This window comes from Hippoglossus stenolepis, chromosome 1, assembly GCF_022539355.2.
Source record: "Hippoglossus stenolepis isolate QCI-W04-F060 chromosome 1, HSTE1.2, whole genome shotgun sequence".
NCBI classification, from domain to species: Eukaryota; Metazoa; Chordata; class Actinopteri; order Pleuronectiformes; family Pleuronectidae; genus Hippoglossus; species Hippoglossus stenolepis.
Window position 1 is genome coordinate 30,703,407 of NC_061483.1, and position 14,477 is coordinate 30,717,883.

Genomic DNA, 14,477 nt, shown 5'->3' on the forward strand with positions numbered 1-14,477 from the left:
GTCTACAGACAGTCTTGGAGCTCGTATTACAATCATATACAATTGCATTTAGATGTTTCTTTCATGTCGGGTCATTGCAGTGTTATTGTGTCAACACCTGTACTGGTCACTCAATGCTGTGTTTGCTGATTGTTGCAGATACTGTGCCCTTTATGAAGCTGGTACTGAGCTGTGCATCTGAATAAGTGCAGTGTTCCACGAGGAAACTGAATTTCATTGTGCAAGTGTCCATTTGCAGACTGGACTTTTAATAATCTTCATTTGTCTATTTTTTTTCTTTTTGAGAGTTTTGAGTTAGTCTCTCTTCAGTTCCAGATGAGAGTCATGCTCCAGTCAGTATTAATCCATGAGGGCAGCTGACTGGATCCTTTCAAACCTGCTCCTGATTCCAGCCAACAGTTGAGAATGTGCTGGAGGTGACACACGCTGGCTGAATGATTAGAGAAAAAGATAAAGAAGCCCAAAGCTATCAAACTACATTTTTTGATGAATGAGTCATTCTCATATAAATGATATAAATAAAAACCTTCATGTGTGCCTATATGTGGTGCAAACAGAGATTCCTGAGCTGGGCTTAAAAGTAATTGAATATTGAATATTACAGATGTTTGGGAGAGACAGGGCGTGCAGGCCTGTGGTCCAGGTGCACAGCAGATACCAGGGAGGTTAGATGTATGCTGATGCAATTGCTATGTTGTGGTGAGATCCAGTGACACCCTGTAGACATTGTGGTCGCCGTCATACTGAGAAATTTAGAAGACAAAAGAAATGGCTGGATCCAATAGAGCACAGCAACAACAACGCTACACAGCTGGTCTGCATGGTCAGTATAATGCTCTCTTGGGAAATTGGTCACAGAGTCCTGAAATGTTCAAAAACCATAAATCTTCATGTGGAGTATTCGATTGTCATCAGAAGTGAACATCTGGAGCAGTGGGAGTTTTCCCAGTGGGTCAGTATTCAGTATTCAGCTGACTCCAGATTTCATACTTATCTGAACTGTGCTGAGTTCTGAGTTCCAGGACATTACTGTAACAGCTCACTGGTAAAGTTCAGGAACATTTTGGGATGGGATGCACAACTGGGTGTCTTTAAAAAGGTTAAAGTGATGGTTCAGCCAAAAATGAAAAAGGACTCATTATCTACTCCATAAAACACTTTTGGAGTTTCAGAGGTGGTTTCATCCAAGTGATTCGAAATGCACCAATTTACACCATGTTTTTAGCCTAAATGTCTGCTGTTGTCCTCCTAGCCCAGAGGCACGTTCACGTGCACAAACCGCACAAGCTGTCGCCCAAAGTGCGAAAGAGGAGATCAGGGAGAACATCGTTAAACATAATTTAATTATATAGTAATATTTTACTCGTACAATGCTCCTGGTTGACCTTAAGCACCTTTGAGCATCAATATTAGTTGTTTTCAAATTGTACTTGGTTAATTTCTGTCGAAATACATCCACACCTCCAGGTGTTGGGCGCCAGCCAAGTGGATGTGAATGTGATCCTTAAAGTTTTGGCAACCACGGGACCTGAGGCTGGACAGTGAATGGAAAGGAGGGGAGAAAAATTGGTAAAAAAAATCAACTGACATGTTTTATAGTAGAATTTAAATGACTGATATTCTGCTTAAGCATGTTCTGATTTTATAATTTTATACTAAAACGTATATACTTATATACTACACTATAAAGTTTGGTAGCAAAATCTTAAGGTTTTGAACTAGTGTGCAAATGTGATTTTGTTTTTCCAGATTAATGTTGAAAGAAGTTTTCATGTTGGAAGAAGTTCAGAAATTGTCGACAATTTGTAACAGACCTCACATGACAATATTAACAACTGCTGATTCTTAAGACTATTATGAACTGAAGAAATATAAATAGTCGAAGAGTTGACAGACAATGAAACTTCACAACCTCTTCAAATGTCAGGAGTCACCACTGTGTCTATGACTTGCTGGTTTATGCTGGCACAATATCTGAATGAGTCATACTTTTATGCTCATAGTTTTATACTCAACCCAGTAAAAAAAAACTGAACAGATGTAAAGTGGAGAAAATATATAAGCTAATGAGGTATACAGGTCTTACACTGATTTGAATGAGCTTTATACAGGCACAGCTCTAATATACACTGTTCATCACACAAGCTTTTTCAAATAAAACCCTCAGACCTGTGCCACTGAAAAACACTTCCATGTCTCCAGATTTTCAAGACTGAACGCTTAAGGATTATAACTTTGAAAAATAAATTTCCACTTCAAATATATAATTTTTTTTTTCTTTCAATTACTTAGTGTATCTAAGTTAATTCTTCCTAATACACTTGTAATGGTCCTAAGAATACTTAAACTAAAGCATACAGAGCCACAACACAGTCCTTGACAAAAAGAACAAATATTTCAACATCCTGGCCTGCAATATCAGTTCAAAGCAGTTTTAAAAGGATTAAATTTGAATATGCTATTACAACTTCTTCATGTCACTGTGCATTAAATGCCTAAATGGACGGGGGTATGAGTGGGAGTATTATAAAAAAGAGTCAGACAGAATGGTGGGTGCAGTTTTTGGCTGTCAGCAGATTACTGGTGGTGCTGCTGCTGAGATGAAACAGGGAAGAGCACATGGCTGCACTGAGACTTGGGGGCATGTTGTCTGAGGGAGAGACTTGAGAAGAAGGGAGGAAAATTACTTTTGGATACACACACACACACACACACACACACACACACACACACACACACAGAGAGAGAGATACAAAGATGGTCTGAGCACAGTGAATGGGGGTGGATAGCTCATCTGACTGGCTGGGCTGGCTAAAATCTGACTGAAGAAAAAATAGGAAGACGCTGAGATAAAAGGTGGCGACACTTTGCTAGTGGGTTGTTAAACAAACCATTTTTTGTCACTGACACACTTAAATTAATATTAAGGAATGACACAAGATAGCAGAGAACACCAGGGAAATGGAGACTTATGGATGAATAGAGACAATAGCTGTGTCCCAACTCAGGGGCCGCATCCGTCATCGGCTGCATTCATCGACTGTCCCAATAGGAAGGCTTCTCCAAATGCGGCCTACAAATGTGTCCTTCCATTTATTTTGAAACGTAAGTTCTCAACCGAACAGCTAACGGTACACATGTTTTCAACATTTTTAATCAACCGAAGAACACTTTCGTCCGTAGCTTTGTTGCTAGGCCACGGTTGTAACGGCGGGACAAGCTGGTGACGCAAGAGGTAGACCAGACTATCTCATCTCGGTTCAGTGTAGACCGGGTCCTCCACAGGATGCGACCACTGAATTGAGACACAGCTAGTGTCTCCTATGTGATCATTAACTACAGTACCCTATATTTAAATTTAAATATAATATAAATACTGTAACAATGCCTCTGCGTTACCGTGAGTTCCTCGTCATGAACACAAGGGGAATCAGGTAGGTGTCTTCAATGTCTCTCTTTATTGCTCCACACATACGTCAACAAACATAAACTTAAATCACACATAAAGCAACTAGCTTGGTTACTCTGAGTTTCTAAGTCCGGGAGTGATCTCCTGGTTCCCAGGCCCCCGCGCCCCAGCGCGCTACTGCTGATAAAGAGGAGAGAGTCATTAGTTGAACTGGAACACCTGTGTGCAATCAGACTCTCTCCCTGGCACCAAACCCAGAACCCCATCCCCACTCCCTCCCTCCTGCAGCCGACGCTGACCACGCCCCACTACCACATACCTCCACCGGCCTAACCTACCCTACCCCCGTAAACGGGAGAGGAAGTCAGGGAGAGGAAGTCACAATCATCTGCGCCCCCGGCCTATGGATCACCTTGAATTTGAAGGGTTGTAAGGCCAAATACCAACGAGTGATCCGCGCGTTGGCATCTTTCATGCGGTGGAGCCACTGGAGCGGAGCATGGTCTGAACAGAGGGTGAAAGGGCGTCCCAGGAGGTAATACCGTAGGGTGTCGACCACCCACCGAATTGCCAGGCACTCTTTTTCTATCGTGCTGTACCTGATCTCCCTCTCTGACAGTTTCCGGCTGATGTACCGCACCGGGCGGTCGACGCCCCCTACCTGCTGAGACAAAACCGCCCCCAGCCCCTGTTCGACGCGTCGGTCTGCACGGAGTTGCAAGGCCATTTTCTCCTTGGACTCTGGAGACAGGGGAATTTGCCAGTACTCCTTGGTCAAATCCAGCGTGGTAAAAAAACGTGCAGTACCTAGCCGATCCAGGAGCTCGTCGACCCGGGGCATTGGATATGCATCAAACCGTGAGACATCGTTCACCTTGCGGTAGTCCACACAGAACCGTGCAGCCCCATCCTTCTTGGCGACAAGAAGGATGGGGCTGCACCAGGCGCTGTTGGACTCTTCTATTACCCACATCTCGAGCATAGCTGCCAATTCTTCCTGAACTTTTCTTTTATGTTCAGGAAGCCGATAGGGTCGTGAACGTACAGTCACCCCAGGGGAAGTCTCAACGTGATGTTGTATGAGTTTTGTGTGTCCTGGCAAGGGGGAAAACACGTCAGCAAAATGCTGCTGCAACATGGTGATCTCTGCTCTCTGGGCCGGGGATGGAGATGGTCATCGCAAGGGAGCACGGTCGGATTGATAGAATTTGGTACCTCCGGCCCCAACTCATCTCTTTCGCTCACCAGCGACACCAGAGAAACAGGCTCTGCCTCTCTCCATGTTTTAAGGAGGTTGAGGTGGTATATTTGTCAGCCGCCGTGTGACCACGAAGGGCCCTTGCCACTTGGCGAGTAATTTAGAGCTAGAAGTGGGGAGCAATACAAGTACTTTTTCTCCCGGTGTGAATTGTCTAAGCTTGGCTCCTCTATTGTACAGGCGCTGTTGACGTGCCTGGGCCTGAAGCAAATTCTCACGTGATAACTGCCCCAGTGTGTGGAGTTTCACTCTCAGGTCCAGGACGTACTGAATTTCATTCTTACTGGGGCTTGGACCTTCCTCCCAGTTTTCTCTAAGTAGGTCCAGTATGCCCCGTGGTTTTCTGCCAAATAACAGTTCAAAGGGAGAGAATCCCGTGGAGGCCTTGGGCACCTCCCGCACTGCAAACAACAGAGGATCAAGCCATTTAGCCCAATTACGCTCGTCTTCATGAATGAACTTACGGATCATGGATTTTAATGTCTTATTCAGCCGCTCGACCAGCCCATCACTCTGTGGGTGGTACACGCTGGTCCGAATAGACTTAACTTCCAGTAATCCGTAGAGTTCCCTTAGTGTTCGTGACATAAACGAGGTGCCTTGGTCAGTCAGGATCTCTTTTGGGATCCCGACTCGGGAGATGACCTGAAACAGTGCCTGCGCAACACTCTTTGCAGAGATGGTGCGCAGCGGCACTGCCTCTGGATATCGCGTTGCGTAATCCACCAGGACTAACACAAAGCAATACCCACGTGCAGTCCGGGGAAATGGCCCGATGAGGTCCATACCAATGCGCTCAAATGGAACCTCCATTAATGGTAATGGGCGCAATGGCGCTCTAGGAATGGCTGGTTGGTTCACCAGTTGACATTCACGGCAAGACGCGCACCAGCGGCGCACCTCCCCGCGAATGCCAGGCCAATAGAATCGGGTCATTATCCGGCTTAGTGTTTTATCATACCCCAGGTGACCAGCCATTGGGTTAAAATGAGCCGCCTGAAAAATCATTTCCCGACGGCTTTTAGGCACCAGCAACTGGGTGGTTTCTCCTCCTATCTGAGTGTCACGACTCACTCGGTATAGCCTATCCCTGATCAATGAAAAATATGGGAACGTCTGCCATGTGACCATCAATTTGTATCACTTGATCAAAGGCTGAGCGTAGAGTATCATCACGAGACTGTTCGAGTGGAAAATCTTCCATGGAGTGTAATTCAGGTACCAGCGGTGCCTCCTGGGGAGTCACCGCTGGTTCCTCCCCCCTGTCTGCAGTGTCGGATAACCTCGCATCACCTCTGAGCGCAGCGCACCCCCACACACTGCCCCACTACAGAATGAAACCCTGGCCAATCAGTCCCCAGGAATAGGGGGTGCGTCAGGTGGGAGCTAACCGCGACCTTTGTTCTATTCTTTTTTCCCTGGTGTCTAATTTCCACTGTCACCATCGGGTATCTGTGAATATCCCCATGCACACACTTAATATTTACCCAACACGCCTCCACCAAAGCCCCGGGTCGAACCAGGTTCTGGTGAATCATTGACTGCATGCAGCCAGAATCCACCATAGCCTGGTGTACACCCCCCTGAATCCTTACCGGGATTCGGTATGTCGCTCCCGCACCGGGGGAGGGTGTTGCAGGGCCGGCAACCCGGATCACTTGCCCCACTTCCATGAGGGGGCACGCCTCCCGGAAGTGCCCGAGCTGCCCGCACCTCCAACACTCCTGCCCAGGCATTCGCGGAGTCTCCTGCAGGTTGGGAGCGGTGCTTGTAGCGGCTGGGAACTGCGGGGAAAATGAGCGAGAAAAAATGTGTTACTGCGGGGAGCCGGTGGGGGCTGCGCCGGGTTATGGTGTTGAGGAGGGGCCCTTCGGCGAGGGGCTGGGGTCTGCCAGTTCGGTGTGGGGGAGCAGTTGCCTCCGCCCTGGCCACCAGGATGAACTGCCAGGTGGTCCTCTGCCAGGGTGACGGCCACTTCCAGCATCGCTGGTCGATGATACCGCACCCACGCCGAGGTCCGGTCCGGTAGCCCCCATATCAACTGTTCCAGGACCACCTTCCCCAGCATCGTGTCCTCCGCGGCAGAGCCCCCTGGCTGCAGCCACTGTGTAGCCGCGTCACGCAGCTGTTGGGCGTACGCGAAAGGACGGCCCTCGATCCCCAGCCTGGCGTCCCGGAACCTCCGGCGTCAACCCCAGCCTGTCCAGCACCGCCCTCCTCACGTGCCGGTATTCTGCTCTGGCCGCCGGCAGCAGCCCCAGCGCTGCTGTCTGTGCCTCCCCTGACAGCAGGGGGAGAAGACGCACTGCCCACTCCTCCGCCGGCCACTCACACGCCTCCGCCGTCGCCTCAAACATCTCCAGGAAGGACTGAGGGTCGTCCGCCTCCGACATTTTGTGGAGTGTTATGCCTGCCAACAGGGAGCGGGCCGCGGGGGACGGAGCTACCGTCGGCCGGGAGATGAGATGCTCCATCTGGTTCTGGAGCATCCCCAGGAACTGCCTATTAAAGGCCGCCTGCATGGCCGCGACATCCCCCATCTGTCCGAGTGCTACCGCCGGCTGCATCGGGTTCTGGTCCCGCTCTTGGTCCATGATGAGTTTAGTTGGGCGCCAGTGTAACAATGCCTCTGCATTACCGTGAGTTCCTCGTCATGAACACAAGGGGAATCATGTAGGTGTCTTCAATGTCTCTCTTTATTCGCTCCACACACACGTCAACAAACATAAACTTAAATCACACATAAAGCAACTAGCTTGGTTACTCTGAGTTTCTAAGTCCGGAAATGATCTCCTGGTTCCCGGGCACCCGCGCCCCAGTGCGCTAATGCTGATAAAGAGGAGAGAGTCATTAGTTGAACTGGAACACCTGTGTACAATCAGACTCTCTCCCTGGCACCGATCCCAGAACCCCATCCCCACTCCCTCCCTCCTGCAGCCGACGCTGACCACGCCCCACTACCACAAATACATTTAAATCTGCCCCACTCAATATGCCTATGTTAGCTTTGAGTTATACAGTTCCCCTCAACTCTAATGTTTCTTACTTAGGTTTCCTGGCCTTAAAGCAGTAGTGTAATACTTTTACATACAGGGTAAATCTTTCTGTATTTCAAACTATTGCAGAGGTTTAGCTAGCCCAAATGGTGGAGAAAGAACCATTTTTGATTCACAGAAAACAAGAAGCTTGGTGTTCAGGAGGAAGGATTACAGTCTAAAAAAGTAAATTGATAGTGAAGACAAACACTTTGTTGTGGCTTTTCCTCATTGGAAAGTATGAAAGAAGAGGGGGGGAGTGAGGGAAAACACAACAATGTTTGTGTAATTACTCTCCCTGACAGAAGTGGGAGACAGATGTTCCGCACTGCAGGTTTGACCTGACTGGTACCAGGTTGGTGTTGTTGCTCTCATCAGCACGATATCGAGCTTTAGCAGATTGTGGTTTTGAGCTCTGATAAAACCCACTGTACACTACGTATAGAAAAGAAAAGCAGACAGACCCTTGCACTTTCTTGTATTTATAGTTTTTTCCTGCTGCCACCAAGTGATCAAAAGTCAATATACAAAGCTTTAAACATCACCCTCATAAGGAAGCGTATTGCTGTCACCCGAGAAAAGAAAAGAACATAAAAGATCTGTATCACGGATTTAGGCTTGTTTTGATAAAACAACATTATAACATGACACTTTTAAGTTATAACGTGAGACTTTTACAGTTTTTTCCCTGATAAAGTTAAGTAAGTTTAGACACTGGTGACATCTACAGAGCTAACAAGAAGCATCTGGAATTGGACTTAGAAGAGAAGAAAGTCTGGAGACGATGTCTGTTGAGTTGAATATCAGACAAGTTAGGGTCGTATTCGCTCCTGTCACATTTTTCACTTCACTAATGTCATAGAGTGTGGTCTCATTTTTCACTGCTATATAAATCATTTTTGTGTTTTGTAGTAGACATAAATCAGTAAAGATCAGATTTAAAAATATATAAAGCATGGATCCTTGCATCTTCACAGAATTTCTGTGCTGTGACTGTTGGTGTCAGCCGACTAAGTCGTGGCTTCTCTGTTGCACTATATTTTTTATCTCTGGTTGATGCAAGCAGTTTATTGTATTGGATGTCAGCATAGTCTATGTATGTATGGAAGCAGCAGATTGGTAGTCGGCTGTTTTTCAGTAGGCAGAATGAACCACCCAGTCAGTTTGATGGTCATATGCCGTATAAATCTTTAATCCTTATTATGTAACACTAATGTCACACATGATCAATTAATGAGGATGCCATCATGAGCATTCAATGTATTATTGATGATGCTGATGATCACTTTAGCATGTCCAATAAGCTTTAATAGGAGGGCACATAGTCACGATTTCAATTCATACATTTGTTATGATTTTCGTGATTTGAGCTATGAAGCATTAGAAGTTAAGAGTTATTTAAAGGGGACATAGCATGCAAATTCCACTTTGTTAGTGCTTCTACAGGTTAATGTGGGTATCTGGCATGTCTACCAACCCAAAAACTCTGGGGAAAAAACACTCGCGCGTTTTGTTATAGTTCCTCTAAGTCAGAAACGTCATGCTTGAGTGACTCGATTGAGCTTCCTGGGTTTTGTGTCGTAACAAGGTACTGGAAGTCTCCTACATGGCCTTGGACCACCCCCGCCTCATCCCCCTCCCCCACTGGCATGCCGGGTTTACACCGGACGCAGCTTGGCTGGGCAGCGCGCAGCGCCGTTCCCAAGCGCGCAGCCGCCTGGCTGTTCACACGGGACGAGCATTTCTCCGCTGGTCAGCCCGCGATTCACTCACATGTGGCATTTGTCTGGATCGTTGGGACTGGGAGGCTGCAGCAGTTGCTCGGGCGCGACCGCTCGCTCTCCCATGCGTGAGCTGGAATTTGTGTCAGCGCCACACAGCCAGCAGTGTGGAAGACTTCCGCAGTGTTCAGCACTACTGTAACACTGGCACAAACAGAGCCCCCACTCGGCGGGTTTACACGGACGGAAGCGCGCGAGGCAGCGCAGCCGCTTCAGCGCGCAGCCGCCTGGCTGTTCACACGGGACGAGCATTTCTCCGCTGGTCAGCCCCATAGACTGTATATATAAGGTCAGCCCGCGATTCTGCTTTCTCCGCTTGTTGTTGTACCCGTTAAATGTCGGGGTTCGGGGTAAATGATGGTCTTCATAGACCCCCTCTCTTTCTCTCTCTGTCTGTCTGCTTGTGTGCTTGTAGTGGATGGGCAGAGGGGGACATTTAATTATGTGATTGGGAAAATTAAAACTCCAGGACAACAGAAGGGGAATACAAAGTATGGGATGCATATTTGATAATTTATATCATATAAAATATGTAATTTATATCGTTTAAAATCATGGGGGGAGAGGGGGGAGCTGGCTCATTAGCATTTAAAGGAACAGGCACTCAAAACAGGTCACTCTGTGGAGGGCTGTTTTATACAGGGTAAAAAGGGTGCTGTTTTATATGATCCTTGTGGTATTTTGACCAAAGTATGTTACAAACATTTCATTAAGACCCCAAGGAACCATATCAACTTGTGGTAAAATGGGCATGCTATGTCCCCTTTAATGCAAGTCATGGCTTGTCCTTCAAGAATGCAAACTCTACAGGCCTCATGGATTTGTCTGGTGTTAATAGACACATGATGCGTGTGGAAGCAAACTCATCATTAAAATGATGAATAATAGTTTTTGATGAAAACATATATACATATAAACAAATCTAAAAAAAATACATAACTAATTAATCAGCACTATGGCCCTGATAAATTAAGGACCAGTGGGTTCATTATAATTATTTAATTATTGAAAAATAATCTAAATTGTACAAAAAAGACACTGGTTAATCATACCTAATGATGTCCCTTTATGTCCCCAATACAGGATGGGGATAATTCTTCACATGGCTTCATTAACCTGTTTCCAGGTTGGTCCTTTGGTTACAAATAAAGATTTGATTCAATTTGTTCAGACTAAATCAACATTCACTCTGATGTTTCACTACAGTCTCACATTTCTGATTAACATTAAAAGAAAGTGCATGTTTGTAATGTTTGGTTTGTATATATACATACACATACATAATGTTGTATGTATGTATATATATACATGACATTATTTTGTTTCCGTGTTGATTTCAATATTTTGTAGATTACTTCTCAGTTAGTGTTTTCCCTTGTCACTTTTAGAGCAATGGCTGAGGTAGATAAGTGAACATAGGAAAAAAAAACACCAATCCAATTAGTTTTCACTCAGTCACTATGCTTCTTTACAATAAAGAGAATGTTGGGGGGAAATAAATCTGTGGTTTATATGGACAAACAGAAAAGCATTTTTGTTTAAAGTAATGATTTCTGAAATGTTGGGTAGAACCATTTATATAGCCCTATTGATGTTGGCTTGTTCTGATGATCTGTGGGTGGGTGGCTCAGGGAAGGTAAACAAATCCCATGGTAACAGCAGCCAATCCACTGCCTGTTAGGCTGGATTTAAAGACCACAGCTTCCTAATGACATCCACACCTCTGCACACACAGACATGAGGGTTCCAGCCCTGGAACATCTGCCCAGGCTGATGTTGGGGCGGAGAAGGCAGGGCTGCTGTCAGCTCAGGTTAATGCTGATGTGGAGCAGCAGGACACAAACTGATAACACTCTACTGCTCAGATCAGTGATGACACCCAGACTAAACAGATACTGGTTGGCCATCATATGGGAGAGAAAGGGGGAAGTACAGATGGTGAATTGGATCCAGTTTGAGTGAGGGGATAAGGAGGATGTGTGAGAGGTGCTGGATATTTCAGATGTGCAATTCAACTGACAATAGTTGTTGATTTCTAGTAATTTCACCATGATATATTTTAAATGTGGGTTTCTTATTTTTTAAACAAACCTGAAAAATTCCCTGCAGTAACATATAGCACAAAACATGCACATTGAGTGGCATCTGTTTAAAATGCTAATGACATATTGAAGAAGATCTGCCCAATCAGAATTCTCAAAGTAATTTTCTCATTATTTTATACTGTATTGTATACATGGTGAAGCTTTAAGTAGGAGTTTTGTAACAAAATAACTAATAACTAATTTCACTGGTCTTATGTTTAATTTGCAATTATGTTTCCAATAGGTGCTTGCCTATTCCAATTATACAATTTAACAAACCATTATTATTTACATATGGATTTATATTAAAACCTGATTTACGCTGTAAACATGTGAGGAACTGCTATCAGTCTTTACCTGACTGTATGGTTTTAATACTCATTTTGCTTTATCACACGTTTCTGATGCTGTTTGAGGTGTATTGACATCTGTAATATGTACTGATCTAAACACTACAGCAAACTGGTGATATTTCAAGTTATAATTAAGATATAATGTACAGTACAACCAGACTGTATAATATTATATAGGAATCATGCAGACTGTGTCAGTCTTAGTCTTGTATTAAAATGAGGGTAAAAGGGCTCTTCTTTTCTTTTCCTTATTTTTTCTTTTCTTTTCTGGGAGCCTGAGATTACTTTTTAAGAGACACCAGCCCCTGGGTACTAAGTTCCACCATTTCCCTCCATACTACAACTCTATGCCACAGGAAGGCATTAGGTGCTTTCAATTGTAATTCCACAGTTTCAGATTCATGAGTTTAAAAAAGCAAAAATGGGACTGACCAACTGTGCCAAGCAGAAGGGATTATGGGATGGACACCATGGAAGAAGTAGTGCTGGTACTGTAACTGCTTTTCTTCAGTGTCTGAGCTGACTTCAGAATGCTGCACAGACCAGCTGGGGAAACAAAACAACACCCACTGTGTCAAACCACTTCTTGTTTTCATATCTGCTCCTCAGCCCAAACTGTGATCCTATTTCTCTACTAACCTGTACTGTTTGTGTTGTATCCCCAAGTCCTTGATATACATTTAGGTTCAAAACACTATAATTAGAGTCATAACCAAGCTGCTGAGCTGCAGATAGAATCATAACATTAGGATTACCACATACAATACAAACATGAATACAGGTTAATGTCAGCAGCTGTGCTGTGAGATTAGCTGCATTAACATTTAAAACAGCATCTGTTGCCATATCTAAATGTTCTGCATGCATCTATTTGTTTGTAAAACACAAAACAAGGGAGAACAAATTTAAACTATAGAATACAAGTGGCTGCTGGGAGAACTAATTCACCAGAGGTGCAGTGGAGCGAAAACGCAGGAGTACAATTTATACTTTACTCACCTCCAGGCAGTGGGATTTAAAATAGGCCCATACCAACCTAAAAATGGCTACAGATACATATGGGTGTGCATTTTGTATAGACTGCATTATATCATGATACAGTCTCCAGGGCTTTTGTTTCTGGACTTCATCTTTAGGGCAGTGCCTCCAAACAGGCAACGTTACCCTGTTAAATCTGCAGCAGGCCTGTGGAGAAGTAATGCCTGAAGGAAAAAGTCAGGTAACAAATAACTCACTCGCTGAAATTCCATAATCTGAAAACTTCCCATCTCACATAACTAAAAATAAGAAGAATATGACACCAATGCTGGAAGGTGAAGCAGTACTGCATATATAAATTCTCCATTACAAGTCAAGTTATTCAATGAAAATGTCCAGACGATGACTGCAATCACTCAACTATTATTGCTGAAGTGCAAGTTTGTTTTAAGAAGTCACTTTTAGAACTTAACAATATGTTTTAACTACAATATTTGACTTTACTACATTTAAAGTCAAAATTGTTACAGAGTGAAAACTAAAGTTATATGATTAACACCCTAAGAATACAAAATACTTGACAAGAGCCAAATCATCATCAGCAGCAGCTGGTGAGTCTACATCATCACGGTCTGTGTCTGTTTGTGTGCTGTGAATTTAATGTTGTTTTTACATCTCTGCATTTTCTGTTCCTTTATTCTGACAGTTAACTCTATGAAGTGACAGGTAATTTGCTTCATTAAGTCTATGCATGGGCACCTGCTGTGATGGAGGAGGAAAACAACAGAAACAGCTCTCTGTGTAATGTGACACAGTTCAACATCACCACAAGCTACATCATCCAAAATGATAACTTTTCTGCAGCAATTTGAATAACAACTGAACATTTTAACCCTCATGAAGTAGGGTTTATTGATGGACTGTTTTTTAAGGCTCCTGCTCATCCCATTCCTCCCCATTCCCCAACTTTCAGAATGAAGCTGACAAGTGATACAAGTGTAAAAGTCCCACAACACTAACAGATGTTATTGTTGTTTAAACTTGTTTAGTTAAAAAAAACTTTTGAGCTTTGGGTTTTTATTAAATACTAAATAAAATGATGTGGGAGAATTCTTGGAAGGAGCCAAACAGAGTGAGTGGTGAGATTTGTGTGTGGAGTGGGATGAAAGCTGTGTTAAACGCACAGCGAAATCGAGTGGAGAGAACGGACAGCTCTGTGAGTGAGGAGCAAAAACTGTCATCGCTCATGTGCACATTGCTGACCCAAGAATGATGCATTAATATAAAACTGGTCGGCTAAAAATGTGCATTGTGTCAGTAGATTGATCACATATCATTTTTATTACTAACATGTTTGAACCTCTCTTTTTGAAGTGTAAAGCAGAAATGTCTATTTAGAGTAGTAAACGTTCCTAAGATTGCTTCATTAATGTGTATTTTATTAATTTAGCATTTTATTTAGTTAGTTGAGCTAGTTAAACCATTTGATATACTTTTGTGCAGTGTAATATATATTGCAGTATCGACTCACGATTCATGTTGTATGTACAATCAGTCAAGAAAATAGTAACTTCCTTTA